Below are 20,620 nucleotides of genomic sequence, written 5' to 3' on the forward strand. Positions count from 1 at the left end.
GGATCGACTTTTAAATTCGATAGCCACAAGCAAGATTCGACAGTTTCTAAAGATCCAAAGAGACGAGAAAATGGAATACCCAGTTTTTCATTTTCTACAGGGGAAATTTTGGACCTTGTTTTAGAAAGTCAGGAGAAAGGATAAGGTGAAATGGTTGGTCTTTGTGAACAGAACAGAATAGCAAATTTTTATTCCATTTTGGATTTAAACTACCGGATGGCTTTTTTAACAAAGATTTTAAGGCTTGTAAAACATAGTACCCAACGTCTCCTCATGTCGGTAGTATAGAAAATAGGGTTTCTGGACCATCCATCTCACCCCATCAATTTGCATCATTTTAAACATCAAATATTGCACATTTTTTACATTTTCCATCCCTACATTCAAAATTAAAACCGGTCCTTGGAAATCAAATTTGGTCTCATTTTTATACTTTTCACAGTGTGAACACGGGTTCTAGGCCCCACCTAGGTCACCCCTTCAATTTACCCATTTTTAATTGAGTTCACACCATTTTAAATGAACATTTTTCCTCATGTCAAATATTCAAAAGGTGGAATTCAGCAATGTTATTGTCATTCTCAATCATTAAAATGAAGTTTAAAAATAAAAGAGTTAAAAGGAATGAGACGATTCTAGTGAAACCTGGTATTACTACATTTTTGGATAATCCTAACTTGCACAAAGTTTGAAGTATATGTTTAATTTTGGGAGAATGTGACTTTCCGTGCTCCTATTAATTGCGTTCAAATTCTAGGGTCAGAACCCCTCTCAACTTGTATTCTGAACTATTGTACTTTAAGGACATCTTATTTCAAATTGTGTCTTTTATTCTTGTATTTTGTGTTAGTTTTTGTATATTTTGACAATATCCAGTTAAAATCATAGATGAAATAATAAAGAATCTTAATTCTGAACTATTGTACTTTAAGGACATCTTATTTCAAATTGTGTCTTTTATTTTTGTATTTTGTGTTAGTTTTTGTATATTTTGACAATATCCAGTTAAAATCATAGATGAAATAATAAAGAATCTTAATTCTGAACTCTTGTACTTTAGGGACATCTTAAAATAAGTTATCTAGAAGTATCTTGATTTTGAACTACTGTACTTTAGGGACATCTTAAAATAAGTTCTCTAGAAGTATCTTGATTTTGAACTACTGTACTTTAGGGACATCTTAAAATAAGTTCTCTAGAAGTATCTTGATTTTGAACTACTGTGCTTTAGGGACATCTTAAAATAAGTTCTCTAGAAGTATCTTGATTTTGAACTACTGTACTTTAGGGACATCTTAAAATAAGTTATCTAGAAGTATCTTGATTTTGAACTACTGTACTTTAGGGACATCATAAAATAAGTTCTCTAGAAGTATCTTGATTTTGAACTACTGTACTTTAGGGACATCTTAAAATAAGTTCTCTAGAAGTATCTTGATTTTGAACTACTGTACTTTAGGGACATCTTAAAATAAGTTCTCTAGAAGTATCTTGATTTTGAACTACTGTACTTTAGGGACATCTTAAAATAAGTTCTCTAGAAGTATCTTGATTTTGAACTACTGTACTTTAGGGACATCTTAAAATAAGTTATCTAGAAGTATCTTGATTTTGAACTACTGTACTTTAGGGACATCTTAAAATAAGTTATCTAGAAGTATCTTGATTTTGAACTACTGTACTTTAGGGACATCTTAAAATAAGTTCTCTAGAAGTATCTTGATTTTGAACTACTGTACTTTAGGGACATCTTAAAATAAGTTCTCTAGAAGTATCTTGATTTTGAACTACTGTACTTTAGGGACATCTTAAAATAAGTTCTCTAGAAGTATCTTGATTTTGAACTACTGTACTTTAGGGACATCTTAAAATAAGTTCTCTAGAAGTATCATGATTTTGAACTACTGTACTTTAGGAACATCTTAAAATAAGTTCTCTAGAAGTATCTTGATTTTGAACTACTGTACTTTAGGGACATCTTAAAATAAGTTCTCTAGAAGTATCTTGATTTTGAACTACTGTACTTTAGGGACATCTTAAAATAAGTTCTCTAGAAGTATCTTGATTTTGAACTACTGTACTTTAGGGACATCTTAAAATAAGTTCTCTAGAAGTATCTTGATTTTGAACTACTGTACTTTAGGGACATCTTAAAATAAGTTATCTAGAAGTATCTTGATTTTGAACTACTGTACTTTAGGGACATCTTAAAATAAGTTATCTAGAAGTATCTTGATTTTGAACTACTGTACTTTAGGGACATCTTAAAATAAGTTCTCTAGAAGTATCTTGATTTTGAACTACTGTACTTTAGGGACATCTTAAAATAAGTTCTCTAGAAGTATCTTGATTTTGAACTACTGTACTTTAGGGACATCTTAAAATAAGTTCTCTAGAAGTATCTTGATTTTGAACTACTGTACTTTAGGGACATCTTAAAATAAGTTCTCTAGAAGTATCTTGATTTTGAACTACTGTACTTTAGGGACATCTTAAAATAAGTTCTCTAGAAGTATCATGATTTTGAACTACTGTACTTTAGGAACATCTTAAAATAAGTTCTCTAGAAGTATCTTGATTTTGAACTACTGTACTTTAGGGACATCTTAAAATAAGTTCTCTAGAAGTATCTTGATTTTGAACTACTGTACTTTAGGGACATCTTAAAATAAGTTCTCTAGAAGTATCTTGATTTTGAACTACTGTACTTTAGGGACATCTTAAAATAAGTTCTCTAGAAGTATCTTGATTTTGAACTACTGTACTTTAGGGACATCTTAAAATAAGTTCTCTAGAAGTATCTTGATTTTGAACTACTGTACTTTAGGGACATCTTAAAATAAGTTCTCTAGAAGTATCTTGATTTTGAACTACTGTACTTTAGGGACATCTTAAAATAAGTTATCTAGAAGTATCTTGATTTTGAACTACTGTACTTTAGGGACATCTTAAAATAAGTTATCTAGAAGTATCTTGATTTTGAACTACTGTACTTTAGGGACATCTTAAAATAAGTTCTCTAGAAGTATCTTGATTTTGAACTACTGTACTTTAGGGACATCTTAAAATAAGTTCTCTAGAAGTATCTTGATTTTGAACTACTGTACTTTAGGGACATCTTAAAATAAGTTATCTAGAAGTATCTTGATTTTGAACTACTGTACTTTAGGGACATCTTAAAATAAGTTATCTAGAAGTATCTTGATTTTGAACTACTGTACTTTAGGGACATCTTAAAATAAGTTATCTAGAAGTATCTTGATTTTGAACTACTGTACTTTAGAGACATCTAATTTCACATTTTGTCTTTTATGGGGCCAGAAGTACAGATTTGTGTTTGTTTTTGTATATCTTGACAATATTTAGTTAAACTCATAGACGAAATAATAAAGAAAATTGATCCTGAATCTTTAGTCTGAATTATTTTACTTAGGTACATCTTAAAATAAGTTCTTAAAATAAGTTCTCTCGAAGTATCTCGATTCTGAAGTATTGTACTTTATGGATATTTTATTTCAAATACTGTCTTTTATGGGGCCAGAAGTGCAAATTTGTGTTTTTGTATATTTTGACAATATTTAGTTAAGCCCATAGATGAAATAATAAAGAATCATGATCCCGAATCTTGATTCTGAACTATTTTACTTTGGGACATCTTAAAATAAGTTCTTAAAATAAGTTTTCCAGAAGTATCTCGACTTTGAAGTATTGTACTGTAGGGACATTTTATTTCAAATGCTGTCTATTATGGGACCAGAAGTATGAATTTGTGTTTGTTTTTGTATATTTTTATAATATCTATTTTTACAATTTCATCTAGACTCATATATGAAATAATAAAGAATCTTGATTGTGAATCTTGATTCTGATCTATTTAACTTTAAGAACAACTTATTTACAATTTTGTCTTTTATGGGGCAAGAAGTACAAATTTATGTTTGTTTTTGCATACTTTTACAATATTTTTTTTTTTAATTTCATCTAAACTCATAGATGAAATAATAGAGAACCTTGCAGCTAGATCTTGATTCTGAACTATTTTACTTAGGGATATCTTAAAATAAGTTCTCTAGAAGTATCTCGATTCTGAAGTATTGTACTTCATGGACATTTTATTACAAATGTTGTCTTTTATGGGGCCAGAAGTACGAATTTGTGTTTGATTTTGTATATTTTGACAATATTTAGCTAATCTCATAGATGAAATAATAAAGAATCTTGATCGTGAATTTTGATTCTGAACTATTGTACTTAAGGGACATCTTAAAATAATATTCTTAAAATAAGTTCTCGAGAAGTACCTTGATTCTGAACTATTTTACTTTAGGGACAACTTATTTCAAATTTTGTCTTTTATGGGGCCAGAAGTGCGAATTTGTGTTTGTTTTTGTATATTTTGACAATATTTAGTTAAGCCCATAGATGAAATAATAAAGAATCTTGATCCTGAATCTTGATTCTGAACTATTTTACTTTGGGACATCTTAAAATAAGTTCTTAAAATAAGTTCTTGAGAAGTTTCTCGACTGTATATTTTGTATATTTTTTCTTTTGTATATTTTTATAATATCTATTTTTACAATTTCATCTAGACTCATATATGAAATAATAAAGAATCTTGATTGTGAATCTTGATTCTGATCTATTTAACTTTAAGAACAACTTATTTACAATTTTGTCTTTTATGGGGCAAGAAGTACAAATTTATGTTTGTTTTTGCATACTTTTACAATATTTTTTTTTTTTAATTTCATCTAAACTCATAGATGAAATAATAGAGAACCTTGCAGCTAGATCTTGATTCTGAACTATTTTACTTAGGGATATCTTAAAATAAGTTCTCTAGAAGTATCTCGATTCTGAAGTATTGTACTTCATGGACATTTTATTTCAAATGTTGTCTTTTATGGGGCCAGAAGTACGAATTTGTGTTTGATTTTGTATATTTTGACAATAGTTAGTTAATCTCATAGATGAAATAATAAAGAATCTTGATCCTGAATCTTGATTCTGAACTATTTTACTTTGGAACATCTTAAAATAAGTTCTTAAAATAAGTTCTTGAGAAGTATCTCGACTTTGAAGTATTGTACTGTAGGGACATTTTATTTCAAATGCTGTCTATTATGGGACCAGAAGTATGAATTTGTGTTTGTTTTTGTATATTTTTATAATATCTATTTTTACAATTTCATCTAGACTCATATATGAAATAAAAAAGAATCTTGATTGTGAATCTTGATTCTGATCTATTTAACTTTAAGAACAACTTATTTACAATTTTGTCTTTTATGGGGCAAGAAGTACAAATTTATGTTTGTTTTTGCATACTTTTACAATATTTTTTTTTTTAATTTCATCTAAACTCATAGATGAAATAATAGAGAACCTTGAAACTGGATCTTGACTCTGAACTATTTTACTTAGGGATATCTTAAAATAAGTTCTCTAGAAGTATCTCGATTCTGAAGTATTGTACTTCATGGACATTTTATTTCAAATGTTGTCTTTTATGGGGCCAGAAGTACGAATTTGTCTTTGATTTTGTATATTTTGACAATATTTAGTTAATCTCATAGATGAAATAATAAAGAATCTTGATCGTGAATTTTGATTCTGAACTATTGTACTTAAGGGACATCTTAAAATAATATTCTTAAAATAAGTTCTCGAGAAGTACCTTGATTCTGAACTATTTTACTTAAGGGACAACTTATTTCAAATTTTGTCTTTTATGGGGCCAGAAGTGCGAATTTGTGTTTGTTTTTGTATATTTTGACAATATTTAGTTAAGCCAATAGATGAAATAATAAAGAATCTTGATCCTGAATCTTGATTCTGAACTATTTTACTTTGGGACATCTTAAAATAAGTTCTTAAAATAAGTTCTTGAGAAGTTTCTCGACTTTGAAGTATTGTACTGTAGGGACATTTTATTTCAAATGATGTCTATTATGGGACCAGAAGTATGAATTTGTGTTTGTTTTTGTATATTTTTATAATATCTATTTTTACAATTTCATCTAGACTCATATATGAAATAATAAAGAATCTTGATCGTGAATCTTGATTCTGATCTATTTAACTTTAAGAACAACTTATTTACAATTTTGTCTTTTATGGGGCCAGAAGTACAAATTTATGTTTGTTTTTGCATACTTTTACAATATTTTTTTTTTAATTTCATCTAAACTCATAGATGAAATAATAGAGAACCTTGCAGCTGGATCTTGATTCTGAACTATTTTACTTAGGGATATCTTAAAATAAGTTCTCTAGAAGTATCTCGATTCTTAAGTATTGTACTTCACGGACATTTTATTTCAAATGTTGTCTTTTATGGGGCCAGAAGTACGAATTTGTGTTTGATTTTGTATATTTTGACAATATTTAGTTAATCTCATAGATGAAATAATAAAGAATCTTGATCGTGAATTTTGATTCTGAACTATTGTACTTAAGGGACATCTTAAAATAATATTCTTAAAATAAGTTCTCGAGAAGTATCTTGATTCTGAACTATTTTACTTTAGGGACAACTTATTTCAAATTTTGTCTTTTATGGGGCCAGAAGTACGAATTTACGTTTTTTTTGCATATTTTTACAATATCTATTTACTAAACTCATAGATGAAATAATAAAGAATCTTCATCCTGAATCTTGATTCTGAACAATTTTATTTAATGACATCTTAAAATAAGTTCTTAAAATGAGTTCTCTAGAAGTATCTCAATTCTGAAGTATTGTACTTCATGGGCATTTTATTTCAAATGTTGTCTTTTATGGGACCAGAAGTATGAATTTGTGTTTGTTTTTGCATATTTTTACAATATCTACTTTTACAATTTCATCTAAATTCATAGATGAAATAATAAAGAATCCTGAATCTTGATTCTGAACTATTTTACTTTAGGCCATCCAGAAAACATTGTATTAAATACCTAACCTAACCAATTCTATATATTAAATATTTATTTAAAATATACCTGCATCATAGTTTTTTCACTAAGGTTCAGCTAATTATAACCGATTACAGAAAGAAAAACCAGTTTTTCTCAGATCAAATATAGCAAACTTCTTGAGAGTGTTCTGGATAATACAACAAGTATCCAAAGGGGATTTTATCTCTTATATTTTTAAACTTTATCCATCTAATGAATTGGAAATTCCGGCTCCTATTTGTCATTAATTCTAATGTCTCATACATACTTTTCGTAGGTGGCATTCTCCTAATCAGTCTACCTGAAGGAGCTTTCTGATTCTGTTAATTTTTGGTGCCTCTGTCCTGTAGACTAGAGCTTGGACTTTCCCTACCTGTTAAAAAATGTAAGCTTCTTTTTCAATTGAAGTTTTTTTCGACTGAAATTATTCGTATATGATTGAAGCTACCCCTTCCTCGACCCTTGCTCTTTACGCTAAAGTCTTAAGGCTCTTTAAAAACAGTACACATTAAAATTGCAATGGCCATTAGGGTTGAGCAGTATTTCTTAAGGAATTGTGGCAAAAAGTCTCAAAATTTGGACTGGATTTGTTTTGGGGGAAAGGTGGCTAGTTGCCCTACAATGTATTTGGTCACTTAAAATGGCATTAGACCTTTTAATTACCTTCCGAATGAGCCATCTCTTGATCTTCCAGGACCATTGGTTAAATATGATCATCCAAGGAAAACAAAAACACACACATCCGTCACCTTTGCTATGGAAAAAAAATTAAAAATTCCACATTTTCTTAGATGTAAGTTTCAAACTTCTACACTAGGATTTTTGATATGTTGAGTTTGATGGTGTGATTTTACCAATATCGTTTGACTTTTCAGGGGTGTTTCCCTCTTTTTTCGAAAATGAGGCAAATTTTCTCAAGCTCGTAGCTTTTGATGGGTAACATTAAGATTAATGAATCTCAAGTATTTGAAATCAGCATAAATTCTTTGATGCATCGAATATTATCAAATTCCAATTTTTAGAGTTTCAGTTAATATTTGGTTTATTACTTACAGTTTGAGAAAAACTTAAGACTTAGCTTTGAAAGTAATTTTTACATTCCTTATTTTTTAATATTTATTAATTCATAAAAAAATATATATTTATTATTTATTTTTTCATTTTTATTCCATTATTTTTCATTCCTTTCCTTGGATCTGCCAGGTTCTTGTGAATATAAATAATTTAGTCATTTCCCTCGCGTACCATTTCCAACACAAAAATTGAGTTCCAGATTGTTAGATATGTCCCGTGTGCAAAACCCTATGTGCAAAACTGTAAGTAAGGAGCAACGCGAATCAATAGAAACTGAAACTCTAAAAACATTTTTTATATCAATAGATATATCAAAAGAATCAGCTTATTATGTTGACTCCAAATATAATAATTCTTATATTAATGTTATCCATCGAAAATTACGAGCCTGGGAAATTTGCCTGATTTTCAAAAAGGGGGTGAACCCCCCTGAAAAGTCAAGGAATCTTAACGAAAATCAACCTATCAGACTTAGCGTATTCAAGAACCCTATCGAAGAAGTTTCAAGCTCCCATCAGTAAAAATATGGAATTTTGTTTCTTTTTTTGCCAGAAGAAAGATCACGGATGGACGTTTATTTATTTTTTTTGTGTGTGTTTTTTCCCAGGGGGTTTGCATTTAACCAATAGCCGTAGGATATCACGAGAGGGACCATCCGAACGGAAATTAAAAGTTCTAGTGCCTTTTTTAAATGACCAAAATATTGGAGGGCAATTAGCCTCCCTCCAACCCTCTATTTCCGCAGAGTCGACTGGCCAAATTATGAGATGGCTATTTTGTTCACCATAGTTGCAATGTCTAATAATTATGCCTTTGCGTACAACTTGACCCCCCAAAACCCCTGGGATAAGGTTCATTTGTTCATTGTTTACGCATAGTATTTGTTATTGGGAAGTATACAGACATTTTCATGAGATAGAAATATATTTTCTGCTGGGGATATTTTCCACGGGTAAAATTTTCTACGGAAAGGGAATTTTCTGGGGACAAAAATTCCAGGTAAAATATTACACTGGGGGAATTTGTCAGAATTCCTATAAGAAATTATTTTCATTTGTCTTACTTTCTTTTTGCCAACCCAGTTTTACCATGGAGGAAGGTATTTTACCTGGAGAGATGTTAAGGGGAATTGTCTGGCCAACATTTTTCCTGTTTTGAATTTTTTAGGGTATTTTAACGTTGGATGGGATTCCCCACGGGAGAAATTCTCCATGGGGAGTTGTCAACAGGAAAAATTTTCCAGGGGGAATGTTTTGCGGGAGTAATTTCCTACTAGGGGTGGAGTATTTATGGGAAAACTTTTCCAGGAAGGAGGGATTTCCTGCATGATTTTCAAAAAATCAGAAACTAAACTATTTTTCAAATGAAACCGTGCTAAGAAAATTTTCAATCCGGAATCGTCCCCGAGAAATTTTCCGGGAGGAATTTCTCAATAGAATGGAATAGTCTAGGGGAAGTTTTCCTGACGGGGGGGGTATCACACGTGGGAATAACTTTCCATAAATAAGTTTTTTTATGGGAGGAAGGTATTTTCCATGGAGGGGGAGCCGGATTTCTTGGCATTATTTAAAACGATCAGAAATTGAATTTTTGAAAAACAAGTTTTTTCAACTAAATTCAGGAGCACCATCAAAAGTTAAAACAAACAGAAATTGTTCCATTCACGACGGGGCTACCCCTCCTTAATACCTCTCTCTACATGCTAAAGTTTGAATTTTTTTTTCCTAATTCTTTAAGAACGGGTTCTGAAACACAAAGGCCATTTAATTAGAATAATGACCTTTCTTAAAGTTCTGAAAACAACTTTAGCATAAAGAACGAGGTATTAAGGAGGGGAAAACGCCGTCATATACGTTATAATTCGTGTGCGTTGAAGTTTTGATGCTGATCCTTATTTTCTGTTTCAAAAAATTATTTAATTTCCTTTAGACCACGAGTATAAAAACAGTGAAAAAAAAGGAAAAGAAATTTGGAATCAAAGTTAAAAAAAATTCTGGACCAGTTCTGGGCCAGGTATTTATGGGATGTCTTTAACTACAACTAGAAAAAAACGCTATAGTTCGAGGTTGATAGACGAAAGTGGAGGATTTGCTTCAGAAATTCTATACATAAGGGTAAATTCCTTATTCTGTTAGATATCTAGGCCTATTAATTCTTTCTCGAAAATATGCACAATTACTTTTGTCATTTATGACGAGGCAGTTTATTACAGCTTTCATCTAAAATTCTCTTTATTTATTTATTTTTTTTTATTTATTTATTTTTTTATTTTAGGTACTTTTATTGTTAGACACGTTTTTTGTGCTAATAATATACAGGGGTGAGTGTTAGCTTACAAAGAAAAGTAGTTGCACCCCGATTATTATTTCCAGATTGAGCATCCCAAAATCGTTTTTAACAGAGTAAATACAACAATAAAGCGATAGAGAAACTCTACTGGACCCGCTGGACAAATACCGTTTTTGCCTATTATTTTTTTCCGAAATTTTCTCGTAAATTTATAGAATTTCGTTAAGTGTATTATCCGCACTGGAAGTTCTTATTATTTTTGCCACCATAGTATAAAAATGGAGATTAGTATAGTTCTACATTAAACGACATCTATATGTATATCTCTACATTTACATCTATATCTATATCCCTACATTTCACGGCAAACCTGTTATTGCTACGCGATGGGCTGTTTGGATTTGCTACATCAAAGTTTTAGCCATTTCGTGACCTTTTAGGTCATCCATCGGAAGTCACACAAAAAGCATGACCTCTCAAATGGTGTGGGAGGAGTCACATGAAAAAATCTTAAAGGAAGTTAGAACCTCAAGAGTGGAAGGAAATATTTGAACAGATTAGGTGAATGGGGGGGGGGTATTCGTATTTTGTTGGATTCAGGCGTCTTTGAGCTGTAATGAGTTGTTAGTAGTAGTGTCATCTTAAAAAAGTCTTAGATGAGGGGGCTTAGAAAGATTAGGTTTTGGATGGTAAAAATTTTGCAATTTTTTGGCTCAATCAAGGTCAATGGTTCAGTTTTTTCGTCAATCCAGTATAATGAAGCTTAAAAATAAATTGCTCAGACTTGGTCAGATTCGCTTCTTAAGGAGTGATATATAGTTATCATCCATGCTGTATAGATTGATAATGCCTGAGAAACCATCACCTCAGGCGTCTATTTGAACTATTCTTCTTCAAAATAAAATATATATATATATATATATATATATATATATATATATATATATATATATATATATATATTATAATATATATATATATATATATTATAATATATATATATAAAAATATAATATATAATATATAATAAAATAATAATAATATAATAATAATATAATATATAATATATAAAAAATACAAAATATAATATATAATATATACCCTTTTTATAGGCCCAAAATAGCATAGCAATATCAAACTGAAATTATTCGAAAGGCTCTTGCGCATAGTGTGTCATATTTTTTGGATGGTCAAAATGGAACCCGAAAGTACGAAACCAGGGAGCAAGGGAGACCACGGGCCCCCCAATATTTTTCTTGCGCCCTCATATGTTTTTCTCTTTTTTTAAATAAACTTGTCAATTTGGTCAATTATTGGCGCCTTTGTGACATTGCCCCCCCCCCCTAATATTTTAATCTAGATCTTTGGCACCCCCTACCTTCAATATCTATGTATTTCCTAACACCTAATCGAATGACAAATTATTACAATAAATTTACCTTCTTCCTTACGAAATAAAAAGAATCCAGAAAATCCCGGTAACTTCGACTTCACACCAAAGATTTGAACAGACTTACTGCCTGTTGGTATCGTTCCAGTATTAGAGCTATACTTAATCGGAGACAGTGAAGTCCAAACTTATGAGTCAAGGTTAGAGGTTCAAAAATGCAGTATGTACTCTTAGCAAAAATCTTCTCCAAAATCCTCATTCTGGCACGGGAAAGCCTACTTTATTATAGAATCGAATCCAATTTGTTAATTGACACTTTCAAATTGACGGCTTTTTGGCATTCAAGTAAAAAAGATTTTGTTATGCTTAAAACTCCCCAGGCTGAAATAATAAAATAGGTAGTATTATTTTTTCTGTTGCTTAATGGAATCCTGGAGATTATTGAGGCATGCAGAAGTTACCGAAGTTCACTATTCATATTTAGAAAGTCATAGAGTTCACTATACTCGAGTTTCGACATCAATAATGGAGATTATTGAAGCATGCAGAAGTTACCAAAGTTTATCATATTTAGAAAGTCATCGAGTTCCTCGATGTTCATCGAGTTCCTTTTATACTCGAGTATAAAATCGATGTTTCAGGCAAAATACTGAACTGAATATCAAACAGGGATCTCAGCTTTTACATATGAAAAATAAAATACCAATATGACACACTTTTATAGGCTTCTTTCGAGATTTTGCTTTTATATAGGAAGAGCATTATGATGAGGAGGGGTGGATCATACCACCCTCTCCAGAATCTACATTTATTTAATAATTTGAAAGGAGGTATTAATTGCTACTAATGGAAAATACTTTTTGGAATCCTACACAGATGAATAGACCGATTTCAGGACATAAGAAAACCATGACGCGCTAAGATTTTCGTAACATTGACTTTTGATATTTCTCTATAGTTGTAAGAATTTAAAGAACTAGCGCTTTACTAAAAACTGAGCTAGATTTATTTTTACAAAATAAAATAATGATGTTAAAATTTGTGGATTTCATGGCCAGCTGAAGAATATTAGGAGCCAGTCAAATTAATTCCCCCCCCCAAAAAAAAAATCCTCTGATTTAGCGACAGAATTTACGGTGGGACAGGTATATTTATATATATATATATATATATATATATATATATATATATATATATATATATATATATATATATATATATATATATATATATATATATATATATATATATATATATAGATATATAGATATATATATATATATATATATATATATATATATATATATATATATATATATATATATATATATACCTGTCCCACCGACATATATGTATATATATATATATATAGATTCCTCTCCCCCTCCAATAATTACATTCTTCCAATCCCCTTGAAAAATTCTGAATATGGCCCTGATCTGTCCCATCACAAATTTTGTCGCTAAATTAGAGGGAAAAATTTTGGGGGGGGGGGAATTGAGCTGGTAAAGCAGTGGCTTGAACCGCGGCTATTTTACTTCCTCAACTTTTGTCTCTGTTTTTAGGTAAAACAGATATGTGGCTTCAAATCAATCAAATAGGACCAATCTCGGTCGGTAAAAGAAAAATGAATTAATTTCATTAGCAATACATCCTAAATCAGTCGGCAAAAACGACTAGCCGGTCTATAAAATGCATTGCTACCCTCTCCTGCATTTTGGCTAGTGACGTCTCTGTTGGCAGCCCTTATATTAGGACCACTTCTAAATTATCATTCTTAAATAGTTTGTGCGCCGACTCGGTTTCATTTAATCACCCTCGGACGTCTCTAGGATTTATTTTAGCCGTATAGTCTAATCAAATGTTCCCGAAGTTTAGGAACGTCTTACAAGTTTCGAACTAATATTCCATCTGTATATGCAAGAAGGTGTAGCTACCACTTGAAGTTATAATTACCTTTGGGTAGAGCTGGTGAAAAAAGGGGGGGGCAACGTCCACGGGCACTGTGGATGGGGTGCCACGGCTAGGGAGCAACTCCCTTTGATAAAAATTTTCACTTTGATTCCCCTTTTTTTGCTTTTAGCTGACTCGAGAAGGGGCCGCTCTAATTAATTCTCTCCAGGTGCCACCAACCTTAGGAACGGTTCTGTCCTCGGGAATCAATGAAGTTGATAATTGAATACTTACAGACGATAGCCAAATAGTCAAACTTGACAAAATAGTTTTGCTAATCTATTTCCACAGGTCAACGTGACAACACTAACAAAAATGTGGTGCAACCTAAAAATTAAATAATTTATATTCAACCATGAGAAACATTCCGACTTTCAAGCATGCATAGACCTTAGATGAATGCAAAATGGGTGGGGAGGGGGCAAAACTATTTTCATTTTGAAGTCCTTACTACTTTTAATTTTCAACCCCTTAATTCAAATAAGAGTGATAATTTGACGAGTGACGTGCTTAGTAACGAGCTAATGTTCATTTCATGACAAAATAATAATTTCGATCTTTTTATCACTTACTTCTAATGTGTTTTATTAAATAACAGAGCATGATTCAGTATGATAATTTATTTATTAATTATATTTGTTCTTCATTGGCTTCACTTGGAGGGGTTTAGGGAACATGTGCAATCCAGAGATTTTTACCTCTCCCCCCAGATTCTCGTCCCTCCCCTGAAGAATATCTTTTTTCCTAGAATTTTGATTGAAAAATGTTTTTTGGGTTATCAAACAGTTCGTGGTAACGAACTGTAGTAAGGAGCGACCCGGCTCAATAGTAACCAAAACTCTAAAAAATTGAATTTTGATATCAATAGCTACATCAAAAGAATCGCATTTTAATGTTGATTTTAAATATATAAATTTCATCAAGTTTAGTCTTACCCATCAAAAGTTACGAGCCTGAGAAAATTTGCCTTATTTAGGAAAATAGGGGGAAACACCCTCTAAAAGTTGTAGGATCTTAACGAAAATGACACCATCAGATTCAGCGTATCAGAGAACCCTACTGTAGAAGTTTCAAGCTCCTATCTACAAAAATGTGGAATTTTGTATTTTTTGCCAGAAGACAAATCACGGGTGCGTGTTTATTTGTTTGTTTGTTTTTTTTTTTTTTTCTTTTCCCCAGGGGTCATCGTATCGACCAAGTGGTCCTAGAATGTCGCAAGAGGGCTCATTCTAACGGAAATGAAAAGTTCTAGTGCCCTTTTTAAGTGACCGAAAAAATTGGAGGGCATCTAGGCCCCCTCCCACGCTCATTTTTTTCCCAAAGTCAACGTATCAGAATTTTGAGATAGCCATTTTGTTCAGCATAGTCGAAAACCATAATAACTATGTCTTTGGGGGTGACCTACTCCCCCACAATCCCTGGGGGAGGGGCTACAAGTTACAAACTTTGACCAGTGTTTACATATAGTAATGGTTATTGGGAAGTGTACAGACGTTTTCAGGGGGATTTTATTTTGTTTGGGGGGGAGGGGCTGAGGAGAGAGGGCTATGCTGGAGGATCTTTCCTTCGAGGAATCTGTCATGGGGGAAGAAAAATTCAATGACAAGGGCGCAGGATTCTCTAGCATTACTATAAGAAAACAATGAAAAATAAACATGAAAACGTTTTTTCAAATGAAAGGAAGAAGTAGCATTGAAACTTAAAACGAATAGAGATTATTACGCATATGAGGGGTTCTAAAAATACTTTAGCATAAAGAGCGAGGTATTTAGGAGGAGACAAATACCTTACTCTTTATGCTAAAGTATTTTTAGTAATTTCAACTATATATTCTACGGCCTTTCTGATTCAGGGGTCATTCTTAAAGAATTGGGACAAAACTTACGATTTTGTGTAAAGAGCGAGGTATTAACAAGGGTACAAACCCCCTCGTATACATAATAAAAATATAAGGTTATGAAAGTTTGTTACGTAAGTTAATTCTTAAGTTACGTATATTTTTTACTAATAAAAACGTTCGTTAAAAATTAAAAGTTCTAGTTGCCTTTTTAAGTAGCCGAAAAATTGGAGGGCAACTAGGCCTCCTTCTCCACCCCTTATTTCTCAAAATCGTCTTATCAAAACTAAGAGAAAGCCATTTAGCCAAAAAAAGAATTAATATACAAATTTCATTTTAATAATTTATGTGCGGAGAGCCAAAACCAAACATGCATTAATTCAAAAACGTTCAGAAATTAAATAAAAAAAAACTAATTTTTTTAGCTGAAAGTAAGGAGCGACATTAAAACTTAAAACGAACAGAAATTACTCCGTATATGAAATGAGTTGTCCCCTCCGCAATCCCTCGCTCTTTACGCTAAAGTTTGACTCTTTGCCACAATTCTACTTTTTAAAACAATTAAAAGCTTTAGCGTAAAGAGCGAGGGATTGCGGAGGGGACAACTCATTTCATATACGGAGTAATTTCTGTTCGTTTTAAGTTTTAATGTCGCTCCTTACTTTCAGCTAAAAAAATTAGTTTTTTTTTTATTTAATTTTGGACAGGTTTGAATAAAATTTTTACAAATTTTAGGATTTAATTTAGGTTTGGACCCCCTACAATAAAAAATGCGATGAGCAGAAAAAAGACTGAATCAAACAAACCAAGCCATAATAAATTAAAGACTATTCATCAATTAGATTGGGCAAGAATTGTCTGCTTAGTGATTGACTTAGCTTATCTACTGACCTAATTTTCATTAAAAGTGTGGTCAGGTGACATTAATTTAAACCGAAGAAAAAATATTTTTCAATCATTTAATTGTGAGTTGTTGTAAATTCGGTTTAGGGGACTATTTTTATTTAAACAAAGGTCTCAATGTGTGGACTTTTTAATTTCAATTCCCCTCCTAAAAGAATATGGGAAGCCATTTACTTCAGATATTAAAGTTCCCTCTTCAAAAGAACTAAATAATCTAGATTTTCAACCATGTGGAGGGCCACAGATAAATAAATACCCTCATTATTATTTTATATTTCATACCCCAGAAAAATTCATGCCGTCATTCCCCGGGAACTAGCGTTTACCCTTCCCCCGGGAATAATACCTCCCGTGGAGATATAGGTAGGTATAATTTTTATCCACAATAAAAATATAAAAAAATGACACCACTAATAACTTATTGCAGCAAAAAGAAAGTCCTAGGGACGTGCCGCAAATTCATGTTATGATTTATATCTTATAAATAAATATCTAAACATATCAACTCATGATTATCCACCTAGCCTATCTTATATATAAAAACAACAACACACACACATGAACACAATAAAACCAAATAGTCCTATTGAATATTATTTACCAGTTTCAGCCCCCACCCCACCCCAAAAAAGTGCAAAAAAAAACATCAAAACCTCCCGCGTGTCAAAATCTATTAGATAAAGAAAAATTTTTAAATTTATTTTTAAACCCGTATAAAGTGACAGACTCCCTGGTGCTAGCCGGCAGATTATTATAAACAGAAGGCCCCAGATTATGAACCAATACGATGATCTGACTGTTTTTCTTTTTTCACGGCTTAACAGTTGTAAATTTCTTGTATCATAACTATGGTGCTCTTAATTCATGGAAAAATAATCATGAAAATACTCAGGGCATATATAAAATATATAAACATTTGTATATAATAGTATATATAGGGCATATATAGATAATAGGAGAATACCTTATTTTACCAATTTTACTTACCGAGTTTTAGTTTTACAGTAATTTTACCCCACTACGTCTTTTTACACCCTCTTATTATAATTGTGCTTTTAAAAAGCAAATTCTTATAAAAAATTTCAGTTGTTCGACAATATCACTTAACATCAAAATAAAGTTTAATGTTGACAATAAACAAACACTTTTTTTATCTGGAATCTCTGCATAAAAATCTTTTCATTGTATAAAAAAGTAACTTTTCAAATAAAAGTAAAAAGTAAGTTTCAAAAAAAGCTTTTCAATAAAGTAACATTTCCTTAAAATTTATTTTTGTTTTATCGTCGAAATTTGATTTATAGGTTTATAAACTCCTATATAGACTTAGGGTCACTGAATGTGAAGTAAACAAGAAAAATATTTTTAGTCCGTGTTCCAATTCACGCCTTCAATTTTTCAAAAACTTGGCGGTTCCTTTTCCAACGCTGACAGGGATTAAGTCTTGGCCATTTGAGAGTTCTGTTTTTCTGCCAAAAGATACTCTGATCTGAAAATTGACGCACGTGGACTTGTACAATTTTTCACAAAGCCTTGACAATTTGACATCCCACATTAATTCCAATAAGTAGCTAACGGAAAATAATGCAAAGGGTCTATACTTCCATTTTTAGCCTCTGTGGTTAAATTATTATTTTTCTCCTCAAAACAGGATCTTTGAACCTTCTCACAAAAGGGCAAATTGAGCAAATAAATCAATAAACGATATTGTAATAAGAAAAAACACAGATGTTCAACTTTACTATAAAACAGAAACAGTTCTTTTATTATTAATAAGAGAAACGTTTATTTTCGTTTTGGGATTTTTCTTTTACAAAAAATATTTTTTACTATTTTAATATTCAGTTTTCTCTTGTTTTTTCTCTTTCTCTTTTCCTCTTTCACCATTAACGTGCTGCTGTTTGCTTTTTTTAAATCTTGACAATAAATTTTCTTTTTCAATTTTTTTTAATTTAATTTTTCTTGTAATCGCATTTTTTCTAACTTATCAACTGCAGTTTATTCAAACGTGTTATATTTCATGTTCATGTAAACATGGAAGAAAATTATAAAAGAGAGTTCATTCATTAATTCATTCGTTCCTTTTTTTTTATTAAATAAAAAAAAACTGTTTTTTTTAGCTGAAAGTAAGGAGCGACATTAAAACTTAAAACGAACAGTAATTACTCCGTATATAAAATGGGTTGTCTCCTCCGCAATCCCTCGCTCTTTACGCTAAAGTTTGACTCTTTGCCACAATTCTACTTTTTAAAACAATTAAAAGCTTTAGCGTAAAGAGCGAGGGATTGCGGAGGAGACAACCCATTTTATATACGGAGTAATTTCTGTTCGTTTTAAGTTTTAATGTCGCTCCTTACTTTCAGCTAAAAAAATTAGTTTTTTTATTTAATTTCTGAACGTTTTTGAATTAATGCATGTTTGGTTTTGGCTCTCCCCACATATATTATTAAAATGAAATTTGTATATTAATTCTTTTTTTTGGATAAATGGCTCTCTCTTAGTTTTGATCAGACGATTTTGAGAAATAAGGGGTGGAGAAGGAGGCCTAGTTGCCCTCCAATTTTTCGGTTGCTTAAAAAGGCAACTAGAACTTTTAATTTTTAACGAATGTTTTATTCGTTAATAAACTATTCTCGTTAATACCTCGTTACGCCTCGCTCTATAAACTAAATCTTAAGTTTTGTCCCAATTCTTTAAAAATGACCCCTGAATCAGAAAGGCCGTAGAATAAATAGTTGAAATTACTAAAAATACTTTAGCATAAAGAGCCAGGTATTTATCTCCTCCTAAATACCTCGCTCTTTATGCTAAAGTATTTTTAGAACCCCTCATATGCGTAATAATCTCTGTTCGTTTTAAGTTTCAATGCTACTCCTACCTTTCATTTGAAAAAAAGTTTTCATGTTTATTTTTCATTGTTTTCTTATAGTAATGCTAGAAAATCATGCGCCCTTTTCCTTGAATTTTTCTTCCCCCATGACAGATTCCTCCAAGGAAAGATCCTCCAACATAGCCCCCTCCCCTCAGCCCCACCCCCCAAACAAAATAAAATCCCCCTGAAAACGACTGTACACTTCCCAATAACCATTACTATATGTAAACACTGGTCAAAGTTTGTAACTTGCAGCCCCTCTCCCAGGGATTGTAGGGGAGTAAATCATCCCCAAATACATAGTTATTATGGTTTTCGACTATGTTGAACAAAATGGCTATCGCAATATTTTGATCCGTTGACTTTGGGAAAAAAATGAGCGTGGGAGGGGGCCTAGATGCCCTCCAATTTTTTTGGTCACTTAAAAAGGGCACTAGAACTTTTCATTTCCGTTAGAATGAGCCCTCTTGCGACATTCTAGGACCACTTGGTCGATACGATGACCCCTGGGAAAAAGAAAAAAAAACAAATAAACACACCCGTGATTTGTCTTCTGGCAAAAAATACAAAATTCCACATTTTTGTAGATAGGAGCTTGAAACTTCTACAGTAGGGTTCTCTGACACGCTGAATCTGATGGTGTGATTTTCGTTAAGATTCTAAGACTTTTAGGGGGTGTTTCCCCCTATTTTCTTAAATAAAGCAAATTTTCTCAGGCTCATAACTTTTGATGGGTAAGACTAAACTTGATGAAACTTATATATTTAAAATCAGCATTAAAATGCAATTCTTTTGATGTAGCTATTGATATCAGAACTCAATTTTTTAGAGTTTTGGTTACTATTGAGCCGGGTCGCTCCTTACTACAGTTCGTTACCACGAACTGTTTGACTAGTGCGATAAATCATGAGTATTGCTTAGTAGGTTGTAAAAGATAGCATAAATTAGTTGCGGCACTGGAATAAAAATCTAGCTAACAAGTTTATAACTTACTATAAAATTTCAGTTTACTTTGAACACACACAAAACACTTTTTAAATTATCGCAACCTATCATTGCCAAACACTCACAACATTCACATAACACTACCAAAAACAGTAACATATTACCAGAAGAATACCAAAAACAATCACATACTACTAATACTAATAACTCACCGCAGGACCAAGCCGCCTGAGGCCAACACAGCTACACATGCTCCTCCTCCAACTCAATCCCGGGAAGTTCCCATTTCCTTTAAATCTTTATTTATGACATCCTCCTACCCCAGACGAGGACGACCTGCTTTCCGTTTAGCCCCAGACGGTCGGACAAAAAGGATAATCTGTCATCCTTCATCCGCAGAACGTGGCCTAGCCATTTC

At 31.8% G+C, this 20,620-nt stretch overlaps 1 protein-coding gene and 1 long non-coding RNA gene across 2 annotated transcripts in view; one reads left to right on the forward strand and one right to left on the reverse strand.

The window, feature by feature from the left end:
* LOC136028376 (uncharacterized) overlaps positions 1-11,870 on the reverse strand; it is a gene marked incomplete in the record, with an annotated part of 76,736 nt that extends 64,866 nt beyond the window's left edge. The window contains 1 exon segment of the mRNA XM_065706176.1: positions 11,745-11,870.
* The window catches only part of LOC136028377 (uncharacterized), a 24,466-nt gene continuing 3,846 nt past the window's right edge, over positions 1-20,620 (forward strand). Inside the window, exons 1-2 of the long non-coding RNA XR_010617822.1 lie at positions 1-153; positions 7,220-7,327. This is a non-coding gene — a long non-coding RNA (uncharacterized LOC136028377). The remainder of the gene's footprint in view (positions 154-7,219; positions 7,328-20,620) is intronic.

The sequence above is a fragment of the Artemia franciscana genome, chromosome 6, assembly GCF_032884065.1.
Source record: "Artemia franciscana chromosome 6, ASM3288406v1, whole genome shotgun sequence".
NCBI lineage: Eukaryota > Metazoa > Arthropoda > Branchiopoda > Anostraca > Artemiidae > Artemia > Artemia franciscana.